The following is an 18,785-nucleotide window of genomic DNA, read 5'->3' as shown; positions in this document are numbered from 1 at the left end:
ATTGCAGGCTGTGTTCATGATTTGAGGTGTTTTTAGCCTTGGCCACTTTATCGCTGCTTGCAGCTATGCACTTCATAGGCATATTAGATAAAGGTCCTTAGATTGTGTGTAGAATGTTTCATGCAAATTGCTAAAAAAAATCTTAACGGGTTTAAGCATTTCACAAACTGCTCAAAATGATATAGCGCCCCCCCCTTTGGCCAATTGGGGTAAGATTGGTTTTAGTGATATTTGGAATAACACTCTACATCTTTGCCAAATGACATGAATATGTTACTTTGCATAGATGATTTAGAGGCAGAAGAATAATTTGCATAAAACTGCAATATTGATTTAATTTATTAAAAAAGCATGTTTCAATTTAAAAAAAATCCGATCTGACAGATCTTTAGATATCGGTCCAAAGTTCACATAAAAAAAGTTTTGTGCACGTGACGCGAACATTCCAGAATAAAAGCGGGTTTACGCGTTTTACAAACTGCTCAATATGGCGGAAAATCTAAGGGCGGAGCTTACTTAAAAAAGACACAGATGTCTTCTGCTTGAGTCAAAGCACGCGTGTAAGCAAGTTGCATGTCTTCAAACGAAACGAGGCATGACTTATGCCCGTTTAAAGTTTGAATTTTCAAACGCTTTGTATAGCGCCCCCCTTTGGCCGATTGGAATAAAATTGGTTTCAGTGATACTTTGACTAACCCTCTACATCTTTGCCAAATGCCATGAATGTGTAACTTTGCATGTATGATTTAGAGGCCAAAGAATAATTTGCATAAAACCGCAATATGGATTGAATTATTAAAAAAAAAATATTTCACTTTAAAAGAAATCCGCCGAGACTAGTTTGACCGTATTGGTCCAAAGTTCATGTGAAAAAAGTTTTGTGAGCGTAACGTGAAAATCCCAGGAGGAGATAGATTTTTACTGTTTTTCATATAATTCCAAATTGTGGGAGATCTAAAGGTCAAAGGTCAAAAGTCAGAGCGTAAAAGTTGTTCGGCATGAGGAGACGCATACGTGTATACAGGTTTCATGGCTGCACGTATATCAGAGCATGAGCTATACCTGTTCAAAGTTCGCACTTTCGAAGGCTTCCTACAGCGCCACCATTTGGCCGATTGCTGTAAAAAATAATAGCACACTTCGCCACTGTAAGCTGAACACATTGATGTTTTTATTTTCATTTTCTGTCTAAGTATGTAGGAGTAGAAAGGAACCGAAGTTTTGAGGAGAACTTGATATGACGGTTAGATATTGTCACTAGAAAAATATTGTTCCTTCGAAACAATTGTGGGCTCGCTTCAAGCCGGAAAACAATGGCTATAAAAGCACAAAATGTCAAGATCGCAGGCAGTGCTCTCTTTGACGTTACTGACGTCAAAGATTGGTCCATTTTGTTCCAAAAATGTGTTGTGCAAAAGTTGACCCGCTGGTGGCGCTATAACAGGCCAATGTGAGAAGGTTGGTATCTGTTCCTTGACCTATTGGGAATGTGCTTGCAAGATTTCACGCACATCCCAGGCTGTGTTCATGATTTGAGGTGTTTTTGGCTTTGGACACTTTATCGCTGCTTGCAGCTATATTTATTATTATTATTTTATATTTTTTTTGTGTGCACTTCATAGGCATGTTAGATAAAGGTCCTTAGATTGCGTGTAGAATGAAATCCTAGAATAAAAACGGGTTTAAGCGTTTTACAAACTGCTCAAAATTATATAGCGCCCCCCTTTGGCCATTTGGGGTAAGATTGGTTTCAGTGATATTTGAACTAACCCTCTACACTATTTTGTCATGAAAATGTGACTTTGCATGTATGTTTTAGAGGCAGAAGAATAATTTGCATAAAAATGCAATATTGTTTGAATTATTTAAAAAATCAAACCTCGTTCGAAGTGGAGCTGTGAATTTGAGCAGTTCCAGATCTATGCTTTTGATTCTATGTGTTTTAGATCTATGAATTCTAAGTGTTCTATATATAAATTCTATGTGTTCTAGATCTATAAATTATGTGTGTGTGTGTGTGTGTGTGTGTGTGTGTGTGTGTGTGTGTGTGTGTGTGTGTGTGTGTGTGTGTGTGTGTGTGTGTGTGAACTGTAAACTGTTCCTATGAGTGAGTGGTGAGTGTGCCTGGCCTGCACAAAACAGCGCCCCTCCTTTAACTAGTGTGTTGTGTGTGGCCACTCAAGGTATTGCCAGACTACGGACACGGCCAGCCACCCAGCCACCCAGCCACATACCCACGGACATACCTGTCTATTGGGAGCTTGTGTTCCACAGCTCCAAAAAGCATGTTTCAATGTTAAAGAAATCCGATCTGACAGATCTTTAGATATCGGTCCAAAGTTCACGTAAAAAAAGTTTTGTGCACGTGACGCGAAAATTCCAGAATAAAAGCGGGTTTACGCGTTTTACAAACTGCTCAAAATGGCGGAAAATTAAAGGGCGGAGCTTACTTAACAACGACACAGATGTCTTCCGCTTGAGTCAAAGCACACGTGTAACAAGTTGCATGTCTTCAAACGAAACGAGTCATGACTTATGCCCGTTTGAAGTTTGAATTTTCAGACGCTTCGTATAGCGCCCCCCTTTGGCCGATTGGAATAAAATTTGTTTCAGTGATACTTTGACTAACCCTCCACATCTTTGCCAAATGCCATGAACGTGTAACTTTGCATGTATGATTTAGAGGCCGAAGAATAATTTGCATAAAACCGCAATATTGATTGAATCATTAAAAAAATATATTTCACTTTAAAAGAAATCCGCCGAGATTAGTTTAACCGTATTGGTCCAAAGTTCATGTGAAAAAAGTTTTGTGCACTTGACGCGAAAATCCCAGGAGGAGATAGATTTTTACTGTTTTTCATATAATTCCGAATTCTGAGGGATCTAAAGATCAGAGGTCAAAAGTCAGAGCGTAAAAATTGTTCGGCATGAGGAGACGCATACGTGTATACAGGTTTCATGGCTGTACGTATAACAGAGCATGAGCTATACCTGTTCAAAGTTCGCACTTTCGAAGGCTTCCTACAGCGCCACCATTTGGCCGATTGCTGTAAAAAGTAATAGCACACGTCGCCACAGTAAGCTGAACACATTGATGTTTTTATTTTCATTTTCTCACTAAGTATGTAGGAGTAGAAAGGAACCGAAGTTTTGAGGAGAACTTGATATGACGGTTAGATATTGTCACTAGAAAAATATTGTTCCTTCGAAACAATTGTGGGCTCGCTTCAAGCCAGAAAACAATGGCTATAAAAGCACAAAATGTCAAGATGCCTGCGAGATGCCTCTCTTTGACGTTACTGACGTCAAAGATTGGTCCATTTTGTTCCAAAAATGTGTTGTGCAAAAGTTGACCCGCTGGTGGCGCTATAACAGGCCAATGTGAGAAGGTTGGTATCTGTTCCTTGACCTATTGGGAATGTGCTTGCAAGATTTCACGCACATCACAGGCTGTGTTCATGATTTGAGGTGTTTTTGGCTTTGGACACTTTATCGCTGCTTGCAGCTATATTTATTATTATTATTTTATAATTTTTTTGTGTGCGCTTCATAGGCATGTTAGATAAAGGTCCTTAGATTGCGTGTAGAATGTTTCATGCAAATTGCAAAAAAAATCCTAGAATAAAAACGGGTTTAAGCGTTTTACAAACTGCTCAAAATTATATAGTGCCCCCCTTTGGCCATTTGGGGTAAGATTGGTTTCAGTGATATTTGAACTAACCCTCTACACTATTTTGTCATGAAAATGTGACTTTGCATGTATGTTTTAGAGGCAGAAGAATAATTTGCATAAAAATGCAATATTGTTTGAATTATTTAAAAAAGCATGTTTCAATGTTAAAGAAATCCGACAGATCTTTAGATATCGGTCCAAAGTTCACGTAAAAAAAGTTTTGTGCACGTGACGCGAAAATTCCAGAATAAAAGCGGGTTTACGCGTTTTACAAACTGCTCAAAATGGCGGAAAATCGAAGGGCGGAGCTTACTTAACAACGACACAGATGTCTTCCGATTGAGTCAAAGCACGCGTGTAACAAGTTGCATGTCTTCAAACGAAACGAGTCATGACTTATGCCCGTTTGAAGTTTGAATTTTCAGACGCTTCGTATAGCGCCCCCCTTTGGCCGATTGGAATAAAATTGGTTTCAGTGATACTTTGACTAACCCTCCACATCTTTGCCAAATGCCATGAACGTGTAACTTTGCATGTATGATTTAGAGGCCGAAGAATAATTTGCATAAAACCGCAATATATATTGAATTATTAAAAAATCATTATTTAACGTACAAACTTCTCACCACATAGCTTGTGTAGATATAGGTTCAAAGTTCATGTGAAAAAAGTTTTGTGCGCTTAACGCAAAAATTCCAGGAGGAGATAGATTTTTACTGTTTATCATATAATTCCAAATTGTGGGAGATCTAAAGGTCAGAGGTCAAAAGTTAGAGGCTAGAAGTTGTTCGGCATGAGGAGACGCATACGTGTATACAGGTTTCATGGCTGTACGTATAACAGAGCATGAGCTATACCTGTTCAAAGTTCGCACTTTCGAAGGCTTCCTACAGCGCCACCATTTGGCCGATTGCTGTATAAAATAATAGCACACGTCGCCACTGTAGGCTGAACACATTGATGTTTTTATTTTCATTTTCTCACTAAGTATGTAGGAGTAGAAAGGAACCGAAGTTTTGAGGAGAACTTGATATGACGGTTAGATATTGTCACTAGAAAAATATTGTTCCTTCGAAACAATTGTGGGCTCGCTTCAAGCCGGAAAACAATGGCTATAAAAGTACAAAATGTCAAGATCGCAGGCAGTGCTCTCTTTGACGTTACTGACGTCAAAGATTGGTCCATTTTGTTCGAAAAATGTGTTGTGCAAAAGTTGACCCGCTGGTGGCGCTATAACAGGCCAATGTAAGAAGGGTGGTATCTGTTCCTTGACCTATTGGGAATGTGCTTGCAAGATTTCACACCCATTGCAGGCTGTGTTCATGATTTGAGGTGTTTTTGGCTTTGGCCACTTTATCGCTGCTTGCAGCTATATTCATTATTATTTTTTATTTTTTTGTGTGTGTGCACTTCATAGGCATATTAGATAAAGGTCCTTAGATTGTGTGTAGAATGTTTCATGCAAATTGCAAAAAAAAAAATCCTAATGGGTTTAAGCGTTTCACAAACTGCTCAAAATGATATAGCGCCCCCCTTTGGCCAATTGGGGTAAGATTGGTTTTAGTGATATTTGGACTAACACTCTACATCTTTGCCAAATGCCATGAACATGTTACTTTGCATGTATGATTTAGAGGCAGAAGAATAATTTGCATAAAACTGCAATATTCATTGAATTTATTTAAAAAAGCATGTTTCAATTTTAAAGAAATCCGATCTGACAGATCTTTAGATATCGGTCCAAAGTTCACGTAAAAAAGAGTTTTGTGCACGTGGAGCGAAAATTCCAGAATAAAAGCGGGTTTACGCGTTTTACAAACTGCTCAAAATGGCGGAAAATCGAAGGGCGGAGCTTACTTAACAACGACACAGATGTCTTCCGCTCGAGTCAAAGCACGCGTATAACAAGTTGCATGTCTTCAAACGAAACGAGTCATGACTTATGCCCGTTTGAAGTTTGAATTTTCAAACGCTTCGTATAGCGCCCCCCTTTGGCCGATTGGAATAAAATTGGTTTCAGTGATACTTTGACTAACCCTCCACATCTTTGCCAAATGCCATGAACGTGTACCTTTGCATGTATGATTTAGAGGCCGAAGAATAATTTGCATAAAACCGCAATATTGATTAAATTATAAAAAAATTATATTTCACTTTAAAAAAAATCTGGTTGATCAATCTGACCGTATTGGTCCAAAGTTCATGTGAAAAAAGTTTTGTGCACTTGACGCGAAAATCCCAGGAGGAGATAGATTTTTACTGTTTTTCATATAATTCCGAATTGTGGGAGACCTAAAGGTCAGAGGTCAAAAGTTAGAGGGAAAAAGTTGTTCGGCATGAGGAGACGCATAAGTGTATACAGGTTTCATGGCTGTATGTATAACACAGCATGAGCTATACCTGTTCAAAGATCGCACTTTCGAAGGCTTCCTACAGCGCCACCATTTGGCCGATTGCTATAAAAAATAATAGCACACTTCGCCACTGTAAACTGAACACATTGATGTTTTTATTTTCATTTTCTCACTAAGTATGTAGGAGTAGAAAGGAACCGAAGATCCCGTCTACTGATTGCCTGATAGATAAATAAATAATGACAATATCTAAAGTGTGCTCGCCTTATAGGCGAGCCCACAACTAGAAAAATATTGTTCCTTCGAAACAATAGTGGGCTCGCTTCAAGCCGGAAAACAATGGCTATAAAAGCACAAAATGTCAAGATCGCAGGCAGTGCTCTCTTTGACGTTACTGACGTCAAAGATTGGTCCATTTTGTTCCAAAAATGTGTTGTGCAAAAGTTGACCCGCTGGTGGCGCTATAACAGGCCAATGTGAGAAGGTTGGTATCTGTTCCTTGACCTATTGGGAATGTGCTTGCAAGATTTCACGCACATCCCAGGCTGTGTTCATGATTTGAGGTGTTTTTGGCTTTGGACACTTTATCGCTGCTTGCAGCTATATTTATTATTATTATTTTATAATTTTTTTGTGTGCACTTCATAGGCATGTTAGATAAAGGTCCTTAGATTGCGTGTAGAATGTTTCATGCAAATTGCAAAAAAAAATCCTAGAATAAAAACGGGTTTAAGCGTTTTACAAACTGCTCAAAATTATATAGCGCCCCCCTTTGGCCATTTGGGGTAAGATTGGTTTCAGTGATATTTGAACTAACCCTCTACACTATTTTGTCATGAAAATGTGACTTTGCATGTATGTTTTAGAGGCAGAAGAATAATTTGCATAAAAATGCAATATTGTTTGAATTATTTAAAAAAGCATGTTTCAATTTTAAAGAAATCCGATCTGACAGATCTTTAGATATCGGTCCAAAGTTCACGTAAAAAAAGTTTTGTGCACGTGGAGCGAAAATTCCAGAATAAAAGCGGGTTTACGCGTTTTACAAACTGCTCAATATGGCGGAAAATCGAAGGGCGGAGCTTACTTAACAACGACACAGATGTCTTCCGCTCGAGTCAAAGCACGCGTGTAACAAGTTGCATGTCTTCAAACAAAACGAGTCATGACTTATGCCCGTTTGAAGTTTGAATTTTCAAACGCTTCGTATAGCGCCCCCCTTTGGCCGATTGGAATAAAATTGGTTTCAGTGATACTTTGACTAACCCTCCACATCTTTGCCAAATGCCATGAACGTGTAACTTTGCATGTATGATTTAGAGGCCAAAGAATAATTTGCATAAAACCGCAATATTGATTAAATTATTAAAAAATTATATTTCACTTTAAAAAAAATCTGGTTGATCAATCTGACCGTATTGGTCCAAAGTTCATGTGAAAAAAGTTTTGTGCGCGTAACGCAAAAATCCCAGGAGGAGATAGATTTTTACTGTTTTTTATATAATTCAAAATTCTGGGGGATCTAAAGGTCAGAGGTCAAAAGTCAGAGCGTAAAAGTTGTTCGGCATGAGGAGACGCATACGTGTATACAGGTTTCATGACTGTACGTATAACAGAGCATGAGCTCTATCTGTTCAAAGTTCGCACTTTCGAAGGCTTCCTACAGCGCCACCATTTGGCCGATTGCTGTAAAAAATAATAGCACACTTCGCCACTGTAAGCTGAACACATTGATGTTTTTATTTTCATTTTCTGTCTAAGTATGTAGGAGTAGAAAGGAACCGAAGTTTTGAGGAGAACTTGATATGACGGTTAGATATTGTCACTAGAAAAATATTGTTCCTTCGAAACAATTGTGGGCTCGCTTCAAGCCAGAAAACAATGGCTATAAAAGTACAAAATGTCAAGATCGCAGGCAGTGCTCTCTTTGACGTTACTGACGTCAAAGATTGGTCCATTTTGTTCCAAAAATGTGTTGTGCAAAAGTTGACCCGCTGGTGGCGCTATAACAGGCCAATGTAAGAAGGTTGGTATCTGTTCCTTGACCTATTGGGAATGTGCTTGCAAGATTTCACGCACATCCCAGGCTGTGTTCATGATTTGAGGTGTTTTTGGCTTTGGACACTTTATCGCTGCTTGCAGCTATATTTATTATTATTATTTTATAATTTTTTTGTGTGCACTTCATAGGCATGTTAGATAAAGGTCCTTAGATTGCGTGTAGAATGTTTCATGCAAATTGCAAAAAAAAATCCTAGAATAAAAACGGGTTTAAGCGTTTTACAAACTGCTCAAAATTATATAGCGCCCCCCTTTGGCCATTTGGGGTAAGATTGGTTTCAGTGATATTTGAACTAACCCTCTACACTATTTTGTCATGAAAATGTGACTTTGCATGTATGTTTTAGAGGCAGAAGAATAATTTGCATAAAAATGCAATATTGTTTGAATTATTTAAAAAAGCATGTTTCAATGTTAAAGAAATCCGATCTGACAGATCTTAAGATATCGGTCCAAAGTTCACGTAAAAAAAGTTTTGTGCACGTGACGCGAAAATTCCAGAATAAAAGCGGGTTTACGCGTTTTACAAACTGCTCAAAATGGCGGAAAATCAAATGGCGGAGCTTACTTAACAATGACACAGATGTCTTCCGCTTGAGTCAAAGCACGCGTGTAACAAGTTGCATGTCTTCGAACGAAACGAGTCATGACTTATGCCCGTTTGAAGTTTGAATTTTCAGACGCTTCGTATAGCGCCCCCCTTTGGCCGATTGGAATAAAATTGGTTTCAGTGATACTTTGACTAACCCTCCACATCTTTGCCAAATGCCATGAACGTGTAACTTTGCATGTATGATTTAGAGGCCGAAGAATAATTTGCATAAAACCGCAATATATATTGAATTATTAAAAAATCATTATTTAACGTACAAACTTCTCACCACATAGCCTGTGTAGATATAGGTTCAAAGTTCATGTGAAAAAAGTTTTGTGCACTTGACGCGAAAATCCCAGGAGGAGATAGATTTTTACTGTTTTTCATATAATTCCGAATTGTGGGAGACCTAAAGGTCAGAGGTCAAAAGTTAGAGGGTAAAAGTTGTTCGGCATGAGGAGACGCATAAGTGTATACAGGTTTCATGGCTGTATGTATAACACAGCATGAGCTATACCTGTTCAAAGATCGCACTTTCGAAGGCTTCCTACAGCGCCACCATTTGGCCGATTGCTATAAAAAATAATAGCACACTTCGCCACTGTAAACTGAACACATTGATGTTTTTATTTTCATTTTCTCACTAAGTATGTAGGAGTAGAAAGGAACCGAAAATCCCGTCTACTTACTAGATAAATAAATAAATAATGACAATATCTAAAGTGTGCTCGCCAGGTACTGGCGAGCCCACAACTAGAAAAATATTGTTCCTTCGAAACAATTGTGGGCTCGCTTCAAGCCGGAAAACAATGGCTATAAAAGCACAAAATGTCAAGATCGCATGCAGTGCTCTCTTTGACGTTACTGACGTCAAAGATTGGTCCATTTTGTTCCAAAAATGTGTTGTGCAAAAGTTGACCCGCTGGTGGCGCTATAACAGGCCAATGTGAGAAGGTTGGTATCTGTTCCTTGACCTATTGGGAATGTGCTTGCAAGATTTCACGCACATCCCAGGCAGGGCCGTGCTTACCATACAGGCAAAATAGGCAGCCGCCTGGGGCCCCCTCACAGCCTGGGGGCCTCATGAGATTATTATTATTATTTTATTTTTTAACCAACATGGCCATCAGGGGGCCCCAGTTGAACTCTCAACTGTGAGACAGAGAACAGTTGAAGTGAGGGTGAGGGTTAACATTAGCTCATTAGAATCTGAAAAGAGCGTGGCTCTCAAAGGTGTGACCAGAGAACAATGGTCCTGATTACCCAGCGGTTCTTTTGTGTCTGTTCTGTGATGTCACGTACATTACTTTAACTTTAAGAAGGATCGATGCAGGGAATGGATACATTATTTCTAAAGTGTGTGTATATATTTATATTTAGGGCCCCCATATTTATATATACATATAATATATGTGTATCAATTCCATTTCATTTTGGGGCCCCCAGATAGTTTGACGTGGGGCCCGGGATGAGATCAATATAAAAGAAGGGTAAAAAGGGCCTTAACATGAAATGTGATGTTTAACTTGAAATACTTTCACAGGGTTTACTGGGGCTTCTTAAAGATGGCACGCATAGTTTGTATACTGTTTATTTATATCTAACATTTTGAGGGGCCCAAATATATCCATTTGGGGCCTCTCAATCTCTCAAACAGAAACACCCAGGGGGCTCCATGAGTTATCGTCAAATATAAATAAACAGTAAAAAGGCCCTTAACATAGTCATGTAATGTATGTGTTTAACTTCGAATGTCACAAGTTACTTTAGTCTCCTTAAAAATATAAACAAGATTTATACTGTATATATTTATATTTAACGTTTTGAATGCCCCCAAATTCATTTGGTGCCCCACCAGCTCTCAAACTCAAGCTCTCAATACCCTCATATATAAATAGTAAAAGGGCCCTTAACAAAAGGCTGTTAACATGGTCATGTAATGTAATGTTTAACTCAGTATTCTTATTCTTATTACTTTACCTGTCCTGTGTTAGTTGCTTCTGGTGAGAGAAAGTTGAAGCTCATGCTTTATCTTCTATATGTCAAATATTGTGGCCATCCATAGCTGAGTGGTTAGTGAGCCTGCCAAGGGAACCAGATCCCTGGTTGTCACAGGTACGATTCCAGGCCAGGTTAGCAATGTGTTGCAGTGTCCCTGAGTAAAACACCCAACCCCTGTTTTCTCCCTCCTCCTCTTATTATTTTCTCTGGAATTCTTTTGAAAAAGTGCTAGAGTTTATAGGCTATTAAACTTGTGTTATAACAAAAAAAAATATATATATATGTATATTTTATTTTTCTTCTTCAAATAATTAAAAGCTAAAATATAGGAAACAAAACATAAGGGAGTATTTATTCGCGACCCCTAGAAATTGGTCTGCGACCCGCATATGGTTCCCGACCCAGGGGCCTCAAACTGGGGTTTGCCTGGGGCCTCCAAATCGCTAAGCACGGCCCTGATCCCAGGCTGTGTTCATGATTTGAGGTGTTTTTGGCTTTGGACACTTTATCGCTGCTTGCAGCTATATTTATTATTATTATTTTATAATTTTTTTGTGTGCACTTCATAGGCATGTTAGATAAAGGTCCTTAGATTGCGTGTAGAATGTTTCATGCAAATTGCAAAAAAAATCCTAGAATAAAAACGGGTTTAAGCGTTTTACAAACTGCTCAAAATTATATAGCGCCCCCCTTTGGCCATTTGGGGTAAGATTGGTTTCAGTGATATTTGAACTAACCCTCTACACTATTTTGTCATGAAAATGTGACTTTACTTGTATGTTTTAGAAGCAGAAGAATAATTTGCATAAAAATGCAATATTGTTTGAATTATTTAAAAAAGCATGTTTCAATGTTAAAGAAATCCGATCTGACAGATCTTTAGATATCGGTCCAAAGTTCATGTAAAAAAATGTTTTGTGCACGTGACGCGAAAATTCCAGAATAAAAGCGGGTTTACGCGTTTTACAAACTGCTCAAAGTGGCGGAAAATCGAAGGGCGGAGCTTACTTAACAACGACGCAGATGTCTTCCGCTTGAGTCAAAGCACGCGTGTAACAAGTTGCATGTCTTCAAACGAAACGAGTCATGACTTATGCCCGTTTGAAGTTTGAATTTTCAAACGCTTCGTATAGCGCCCCCCTTTGGCCGATTGGAATAAAATTGGTTTCAGTGATACTTTGACTAACCCTCCACATCTTTGCCAAATGCCATGAACGTGTAACTTTGCATGTATGATTTAGAGGCCGAAGAATAATTTGCATAAAACCGCAACATATATTGAATTATTAAAAAATCATTATTTAACGTACAAACTTCTCACCACATAGCCTGTGTAGATATAGGTTCAAAGTTCATGTGAAAAAAGTTTTGTGCGCTTAACTAAAAAATCCCAGGAGGAGATAGATTTTTACTGTTTTTCATATAATTCCGAATTGTGGGAGACCTAAAGGTCAGAGGTCAAAAGTTAGAGGGTAAAAGTTGTTCGGCATGAGGAGACGCATAAGTGTATACAGGTTTCATGGCTGTATGTATAACACAGAATGAGCTATACCTGTTCAAAGATCGCACTTTCGAAGGCTTCCTACAGCGCCACCATTTGGCCGATTGCTGTAAAAAGTAATAGCACACTTCGCCACAGTAAGCTGAACACATTGATGTTTTTATTTTCATTTTCTCACTAAGTATGTAGGAGTAGAAAGGAACCGAAGTTTTGAGGAGAACTTGATATAGTATAGCATAGTATAGAAATAATGACAATATCTAGAGTGTGCTCGCCTTTAGGCGAGCCCACAATAATGACAATATCTAAAGTGTGCTCGCCTTTAGGCGAGCCCACAACTAGAAAAATATTGTTCCTTCGAAACAATTGTGGGCTCGCTTCAAGCCGGAAAACAATGGCTATAAAAGCACAAAATGTCAAGATCGCAGGCAGTGCTCTCTTTGACGTTACTGACGTCAAAGATTGGTCCATTTTGTTCCAAAAATGTGTTGTGCAAAAGTTGACCCGCTGGTGGCGCTATAACAGGCCAATGTGAGAAGGTTGGTATCTGTTCCTTGACCTATTGGGAATGTGCTTGCAAGATTTCACGCACATCCCAGGCTGTGTTCATGATTTGAGGTGTTTTTGGCTTTGGACACTTTATCGCTGCTTGCAGCTATATTTATTATTATTATTTTATAATTTTTTTGTGTGCACTTCATAGGCATGTTAGATAAAGGTCCTTAGATTGCGTGTAGAATGTTTCATGCAAATTGCAAAAAAAATCCTAGAATAAAAACGGGTTTAAGCGTTTTACAAACTGCTCAAAATTATATAGCGCCCCCCTTTGGCCATTTGGGGTAAGATTGGTTTCAGTGATATTTGAACTAACCCTCTACACTATTTTGTCACGAAAATGTGACTTTGCTTGTATGTTTTAGAGGCAGAAGAATAATTTGCATAAAAATGCAATATTGTTTGAATTATTTAAAATAGCATGTTTCAATGTTAAAGAAATCCGATCTGACAGATCTTTAGATATCGGTCCAAAGTTCACGTAAAAAAAGTTTTGTGCACGTGACGCGAAAATTCCAGAATAAAAGCGGGTTTACGCGTTTTACAAACTGCTCAAAGTGGCGGAAAATCGAAGGGCGGAGCTTACTTAACAACGACACAGATGTCTTCCGCTCGAGTCAAAGCACGCGTGTAACAAGTTGCATGTCTTCAAACGAAACGAGTCATGACTTATGCCCGTTTGAAGTTTGAATTTTCAAACGCTTCGTATAGCGCCCCCCTTTGGCCGATTGGAATAAAATTGGTTTCAGTGATACTTTGACTAACCCTCCACATCTTTGCCAAATGCCATGAACGTGTAACTTTGCATGTATGTTTTAGAGGCAGAAGAATAATTTGCATAAAACCGCAATATTGATAGAATTATTAAAAAATTATATTTCACTTTAAAAGAAATCCGCCGAGATAAATCTGACCGTATTGGTCCAAAGTTCATGTGAAAAAAGTTTCGTGCGCGTAACAAAAAAAACCCAGGAGGAGATAGATTTTTACTGTTTTTCATATTATTCCGAATTGTGGGAGACCTAAAGGTCAGAGGTCAAAAGTTAGAGGGTAAAAGTTGTTCGGCATGAGGAGACGCATATGTGTATACAGGTTTCATGCCTGTACCTCAAACACAGCATGAGCTATACCTGTTCAAAGATCGCACTTTCGAAGGCTTCCTACAGCGCCACCATTTGGCCGATTGCTGTAAAAAGTAATAGCACACTTCGCCACAGTAAACTGAACACATTGATGTTTTTATTTTCATTTTCTCACTAAGTATGTAGGAGTAGAAAGGAACCGAAGTTCCCGTCTACTATATGACTGCCTGATAGATAAATAAATAAACTAGAAATACTGTTCCTTCGAAACAGTGTGGGCTCGATTCCAACCCAACAAATAGGATACTTTAAGGTACTGTAAGGTACAGTACCCTACAGTATTGTACTGTACCTTACTATACTGTACTGCACCTTACTGTACTGTACTGTACTGTACTGTACTGTACTGTAACTTACTGTACTTTACTGTACTCTACTGTACTTTACCTTACTGTACTTTACTGTACTCTACTGTAACTTACTGTACTCTACTGTACCTTACTGTACTGTACTTTACTGTACTCTACTGTACCTTACTGTACTGTACTGTACCTTACTGTACTGTACCTTACTGTACTGTACTTAACTGTACTCTACTGTACCTTACTGTACTATACTGTACTGTACTCTACTATGCCGTACTGTAACTTACTGTACTGTACTCTACTGTACCTTACTATACTGTACTTTACTGTACTCTACTGTACCTTACTGTACTCTACTGTACTTTACTGTACTCTACTGTACCTTACTGTACTGTATTGTACTTTACTGTACTGTACTTTACTGTACACTACTGTATCTTGCTGTACCTTACTGTGCTGTACGTTACTGTACTTTACTGTACTTTACTGTACACTACTGTACTGTACTGTACCTTACAGTACTGTACTTTACTGTACTATGCTGTACCTTACTGTACTTTACTGTACTCTACTGTAACTTACTGTACCTTACTCTACTGTACTTTACTCTACTCTACTGTACTGTACCTTACTGTACTTTACTGTACTCTACTGTACCTTACTGTACTGTACCTTACTGTACTGTACTTTACTGTACTCTACTGTACCTTACTGTACTATACTGTACTGTACTCTACTGTGCCGTACTGTACCTTACTGTACTGTACTCTACTGTACCTTACTATACTGTACTTTACTGTACTCTACTGTACTGTACTCTACTGTACCTTACTGTACTGTATTGTACTTTACTGTACCTTACTGTACTGTACTCTACTGTACCTTTCTGTACTGTACCTTTCTGTACCTTACTGTACTTTACTGTACTCTACTGAACCTTACTGTACTTTTACTGTACTCTACTGAACCTTACTGTACTGTACATATTCTATGTGTTCTAGATCTACATTTTTGATTCTGTGTTTGGGAACCAGCAACTGTCAAATGGACTCCAACTGTAGTGGAGTATATTGAGTGCATATACTGTAGGCTAACAATCCCAGATCACATCTGTCCTCCACTATGTCTATAACCAAGGCGTTCTTCTATGTGGCCACTCCAGACTGAGGAGTGGAGCATGGCTTTTATTGTGTTTGTGGATCTGACTTGGAAATGCATTGGTTTTGATATCTCCCTGACAACCAACAACAACCACTAATATGGCTGACTGTCCCTGCGGGCTCTAGGATATATGGCTATGGGATTTACATCCCATCGCCCAGACTTGATTCTTGATCACAGCTGTGTAATCAGTAGAGTGGAGAGGGACATTTATTTATAGTTTTAACTATAACTATAGTTTTATACATCACACAGCTTAGACATTTGGATCAAATCAGAGAGCAGACCTGTGTGAACGCAATGATATAGATAGCATATCTGAAGTGTGAACACTGCAGCCACAGCGCCTTAACATAAACATGGGTCTATTATCCTTCTCTCCACTCACTAAACCCATTGGAAATGCATTGGGTGCTTAAAGTTAAACATTTTTATTTTTTTATATTTATACTACAAAACATTTCAAAACCAAAAATACAAGCACACGTGTCCTCAGTAAGCTGAACACATAAAAATTTGAATGGTGTTGAAAGGTGTAAGCGTTTAAGAGATGAATCGCGCCAAAGTTTTGAGGATACTGACTGACTGATAGATAAATAATGAAGATAACATACGTGTGCTCGCCTTCTAGGCGAGCCCACAATAATGACAATATCTAAAGTGTGCTCGCCTTATAGGCGAGCCCACAACTATCATCTACAATTACTTGTTATAGAAAACGTTTGTAATCGGGTCTTTATTTGCTGTGCAATGAATTAATCAAACTGAAAGAGTGAATGGCAATGCTTCGCTAATCATTTCTTTGAATAGAATTGACACAAGGAGGAACTGACACTCTATCACTTCTGCTAATTACAGTATATAATATATAGGTATTCTAGGTAGGCTATTATTATTAACTGAATGAGTGGTTGGTTTGATTTATTTGTAATGAAATTGAAGGCAAAAACAAGCATTAATTAATCATTTAATCGTGCACCGGCCCAAATCGCGAAATTAAGGAAACCCGGCATGTGGATCTTATTAATCTATAAATAAAGTGTTCATGCTTCTTCTCAAATAGACACAAATAAAATAACTGGAGCATTTAGGTCAGCAGCGGGAATGATTAATTCCAGGGCCAGGGGTGATGTTTCACAGTGTTTCCGATGCAATACGAGGCATGGAGCAGCAGCAGCAGTCCATAATCAAAGCAATCGGCTGTAAGCCTGTAAAAGCCTGTAACATTAATGATCAGTCAATCAAATTGGATATTAAATGATTCCCACACAGTCTGTGTAGTTTGGTAGGTCCGGTGCATCCTGTAGCAGGCCATGATGACAACAAATGAGAAAGGCAAATAACATTTCCTCGTTGCAATGAACAGCCAAATGATTTCCAAATAGGGCACAGTAACTAGACCATAGAATGACAAAAGAACAAGCTGACAAAGTGTCAAAATCAAACGTTATTTTGTATTTATTCCTTGGCTGGCTTCTGCGTCCAGGAACGCGGAAGAATGGCTGTCTGAGTGAGTCGTGTCTGTTGATTCTGGAGGGGGGGGGGGGGGGGGGGGGCTTGATTGCAGGGAATCAAGCGCTGCGCTGCAAGGAATCAAATTGATTGGTCGTTATGGGGAGAACCCAGGATCGCGCTGCCGCGATTGGCCGTTTTTGTCAGACGCGCGGGAGATTTGACTGGTCAGTTTTCCAGCACATTCCAGGGAAACGGGGACAGCGATTGGCGGCCCAACCTTGACAGAGAAGTCACAGCAGGCGCCACCGTGCCCCCTAAACTTTTCCCTTTTCTGATCAACTCCTTTTGCACACCTACTCACAATAGGAGGACCGATGTAGAGAAGAAAATAAGTGGTCCTGCACACTTGCAGAGTCTCAGAATAATTAAATCAACTTTCATCAAGCAAACATAATTACAAATTATTTAAGAACAAGATGGTGAAAGCATACTGTGGCATCTCGCTTAAACATCGCCTGCACCGCCCGCGCAGTAGGCCCAGCGCAGCAGGGAAACGCACCCGGCAGAGTAGGGGAGGAGGCTGGGCCTGGGCCAGGTAATCAGCAGAAGATATGTGCCATCCTACCTGCTTCATCAACTGGAAGTCTTCACACCTGTGCCAACCTCCAAATCAAGTAGGATAAATATTCCACCTCGCTCTCTGTCCGTTGCTGCGAATCTGCTATGTGAACAACGGGCTGCTGGGCGGTAAGTGATTTTGCCACATTCCCCATTCCGCATTGTATTGTGTGAAACTGAACCTCATAGTGACACTTGTTCTATTTGTCCTTTTAGGCAACCTACGGGCTTGAATAGCCCAAATACTATAATAAATGGAGACATACTTACCATATCTACCTGGATTCCGGGAAGAGCTTTAATACTCACCTGCTGAAACCTGTGGACGGAAAATAGAAGTACGTTACCTTACCTGAAGAGTGGAACTCGTACTTATCTGTCCTTGTGGAAAGAAATGAACAATACTCACCTACCCCTGAAAAAGGAGAGAAATACTCACGTCAGCATTCAAGTAAGTGACCCCACACACTGCATACCTGTGAAGAGAAAGAGACAGATGTGTGATGCCCAAAACCTGGAATTTATGTTACATTTATATGCCTGAACATCATTATTATTTTTGCTTTTCTCCCCTACCCCAATATTGTGTTTAATCCCCCAATAAATGCGCTTTGGGCGCACTTGAATTGCTACTTTGTGTCTTAGTCTGGTTCAATTCCTGAACCACACCAACATTAACATGGAGCAGGCTGTCCAAAAGCTTGTTGAGAAAATGACGCGAATTGTAATGCTACCAGGGCTCCTAGGAGGCTCAAGACTTTAGACGACTGAAAGCTGCATCCTCGCCAGCCAGGGGTACAGCCTACCTGCGAGAGCAAAACACTTTCACAACTGGACCATCCAAACAACGCTCCCACTTCCGCCCCAGATAGCCACACTCCTGCTCCTCACCCATAGCTTGTTGACCAGCCCTGGTGACCCACCCCTGGTGGAGAGCCTTGTGATTAGGGATGGGTATCGTTTGGATTTTTATGAGTCGGGTTCTGGTTCTGCTTATCAGTTCCGGTTCCCTATTTCGGTTCCAAAATGGTTTAGTTTTTACACAAAAACATAATTTGTTTCAATTTAATTTAAATTTTTAATTTACAGTTTTAATGAATGATGCAAATTAAATCATATTTCAATGTCTTCAGGGATACTCTTATTCTGAAGAGATTAAGAAATTGACCACTGTCTGGAAGTCTTAGATTTGACAGCTTTGACAAAAGAACACAGCGCAGTGACATGTGTGTGCTTGTGTGTATGTCTGTGTTTGGAGGAATACAAGTTGTCATGTAACTCTTGTTAGTTTAGCCTTGGGAACGGATAGCTATCTTTTTTTTACTGCTGCGTCTAGGAACCGATAGGCGGTAACGAAATTA

Source organism: Nannobrachium achirus (genome assembly GCF_963921795.1).
Source record: "Nannobrachium achirus genome assembly, chromosome: 10".
NCBI classification, from domain to species: Eukaryota; Metazoa; Chordata; class Actinopteri; order Myctophiformes; family Myctophidae; genus Nannobrachium; species Nannobrachium achirus.
This window is presented reverse-complemented; position numbering follows the sequence as displayed.